Raw genomic sequence first — 3,170 nt, 5'->3', positions numbered from 1 at the left:
CAACAAGATTCTCATTGAGCATGTCTCAAACTGATCAAGATTCTTTCGAGGTTGCACTACAGAGGATTAGGAAAAAGAACAACCAAATGTTAGCACGACGTTGTAGATTTTACATGCTCAATTGGCTGAAGAACAAGTATCAAAGAACCGGTAGGGAGCTAACATCTACAGAAAGAACACTACAAGAAAACTGGCTTTCAACGACAGGAAAAATGGTCCCTAAAAGCATAAATATGGTCCCAATTAGTCAATAGCGACCAGAAAAATCTGGTCGCCACTGTATATATATAACGATATATATATATATATATTTGAGTGGCAAACTTTTATTGGTCCTAGAAAGTCTTTTGAGACGAGATATCTGGTCCTTAAGAGTTTCAGCACATGAGAGTTGCCGGTCCCAAAAGGTCCATGTTTAATTCTAAGGTACGCATTTTTATGGACCTTAAAATGTGATACATAACTAAATAGATGTTCTATCCTGTCATATTTGTGGATGCATATAAACAAAAATATATATATATATAAATATAGTCTTTAATTAGTTATAAATAATGGATTAACATCCGACTAGCGGCACTGTATAACCATGATATATAAGTCACACAACTGTATACCCACCCCTTGGGGGAAAATAAACATCCTAATATAATTTCTGATCTAACAATCCTAGTAACATGATAAACAAATCATCAGCTTGTTTGAAGTCTTCAAACCTAGCGTATATTGTCTTGTAAACTGTAGTCTCCGAATCCTGTAAAAAGCATAAAATGATTTTTGTTCAGGAAAACTATAAAAATCGATATTTTGCTATTTATTCAAGTCTGATAGCAGTAACCTAACATTCCAACATAATCAACACCAGATAAATTCTAATAGATTTTGACAAGAGAGGCACTTGGGATGAACATATACACTGGCCAATATACTCACTGCACATTACTTCACATCAGTTAAGCTTGTATCAATTATAATGTGCTCTCAAACAAGAGTGTGTAGGCTTATGAGATGGAGGAGGAAAAATCTCAACGAGTTTCCGAAAAGATAGCTACAACTGAAGAAAATTCTATTTTCTTAGTAAGCGCCTAATATACTTGGTTTGAACTTGATCGACAATGGAAAACTACAAGAGACAAAATTACAGCAGTGAAACAATACAACAGACCTCAAGAAGTTACACAAGCATCAGATCTATACAAGTATGCTCCCTATAGTTTAGCTTTCAAATAACTAAGTCAAAAGTTGATATAGGTAATAACTAGAACATATTTTAAAAGTCAAGTTGAATAGAACATTATTTGAGATAAATCGCACTAGAAAGTACTACACCAGATATAAGAACTCACCATTGGACCTTGCAGTAACAGGATTTAAATGGAAACAATACAAAACCAGATAGAAATATTATTTTCAACTCAAGCTCTTTCTTATTGTAGATTATAACAGATGTATGTTTAACTCAAATATGTCGGAACACCGCCAATATTTTTTAAATTGATTGGGTACAAGATAATCCTGATTTCTAAATTTACTAAATCGAAAATATTATAACATTAAAAACTTATAGATCCAAATTCACATTCAGTAGAGAATGGCTGCTTTTCTCTTTAAATCAAAGAAACTCCATGTTTAACCTTTAGTTCATTGACTCATTTTTTAAATAAGGTAGAGTTTCTTTAGTTCTTTAACTCATTCTTGACTATTGTATAAATTATTAATATCATTCAACATTTGATGTCATCTCTGACACAAGAAAACTAAGAATCTTCAAAGGAGAAGAAGTTTTCATGTGAAAATTCATATACCTGGAATATGAAGGAGAGTGTTTTGCCACAAGGAGCTGAGAGTGTTTAGCCGTAAGGAGTTGAGAAACTGATAGTAATGCATTAGAGTTAATAATTAGGGTTATGACTATCTAATCAAATACAAGAAACTGAAACCAATGAGATATCCGGGCATTAAGGTGTAATCATTTGGATTGTTAAATACTATCCATGCAAAACACTAAACAAGTAAACATTTATCTTAGAATTGAATATTGTTTTGAAAAGAACTAGAAAGAATATAAATTGTTGTAGTGAAGCACCAAAACTATGATTAATTAAATGTATATACAGATATAGCAACTAGTCTGGTGTTAAATCTTTTTACTAAAATAAAAGGTGTTATCACATTATTTGACTATCAACTCCTTAATATGCATGGCATAAAGTTAAGTACCATAAAGATCTACTGAAAAATATCAATCTCTACTAATATAGGAGAATCAACTTCACGTGAACAATAACTTCTTGAATTCTCAAGACCTGCAAAAACACCAGTCCATATAGAAGAACAGAAGTACTAGAAAAGAGGCTAAAAAAGAGCAACTCAAGCAAATAGAGGCGAGTTTCGATTCAAAGAGGAGGATTTAGTGTTCCTTACCAATCCTCAAAACCTACAGAAACACATGTCTATAATGCATTAAACCACTAAAGTATATAATCACCGCCCCCATCATCTCAAATATGCATTTAGAGCAAATTCAATGTTGAGTTTGTAAATTGATACTCAAATGTCTAATTCCTGGAAGGAGTTAAATAAGTCTATTTAAAGCAAAGAGGTTGCTGAGTGAATGTGGAGACATTCATATATCATCCTCCTTTTCTATTTTTATGGAGCAAAGACATAACAAGGTGTACAACATTCAAGCCTTCCAATAGGAACTTCAAGAAATCTCAATTCTATTTTCTAATTTTTCATTAAACAGAGCGTCACTTTATCCAAAATAGCCACAATGTCATTATATCAATTTTCGCTTGAGAAATAATCCAGGTCTAGCAATGAACATAATGAATTTTTTTAGAAAGTAAGATAAGATTATTAATGAGAAACAGCACGAAGTAGATGCATGTATAAACAACACAACCACAGTCCCTTAATAATTTCATTGAGCTGAGAAAATCAAAAAACTATGTGTCATAAAGTAAGAAATTTAAGTCAAAAAGCCGAAATAAGTACAATTGTTTATACTTATGCCACCATGAGATACAATCCTACAAAAACAAGCTACTTACAGGAGCTTTACTCTTCCATATGGACTTCTATGGCCAAAGATCTGGCTGGGTAGTACCATTAGAGTGAGTTGTAGGAACACTTGACCGAAAATACCCCATCACCTTACTCTGCTA

The 3,170-nt window shown here is 32.5% G+C and overlaps 2 long non-coding RNA genes across 2 annotated transcripts; one reads left to right on the top strand and one right to left on the bottom strand.

Annotated features, from left to right (window-relative positions):
* Positions 1-524: 524 nt before the first annotated feature.
* Positions 525-3,049, bottom strand: LOC132045493 (uncharacterized). Its single transcript, XR_009412431.1, has 2 exons — positions 1,806-3,049; positions 525-754 (listed from the first exon to the last, which is right to left on the bottom strand). It is a non-coding gene; the product is annotated as an uncharacterized LOC132045493 (long non-coding RNA).
* Positions 1,662-3,170, top strand: LOC132045494 (uncharacterized). Its single transcript, XR_009412432.1, has 2 exons — positions 1,662-1,891; positions 3,049-3,170. It is a non-coding gene; the product is annotated as an uncharacterized LOC132045494 (long non-coding RNA).

The sequence above is a fragment of the Lycium ferocissimum genome, unplaced genomic scaffold, assembly GCF_029784015.1.
Source record: "Lycium ferocissimum isolate CSIRO_LF1 unplaced genomic scaffold, AGI_CSIRO_Lferr_CH_V1 ctg6768, whole genome shotgun sequence".
Classification (NCBI taxonomy): domain Eukaryota; kingdom Viridiplantae; phylum Streptophyta; class Magnoliopsida; order Solanales; family Solanaceae; genus Lycium; species Lycium ferocissimum.
Note: the sequence above shows the minus strand (reverse complement) of the source record. Positions and strands in the feature narration are given on the sequence as shown.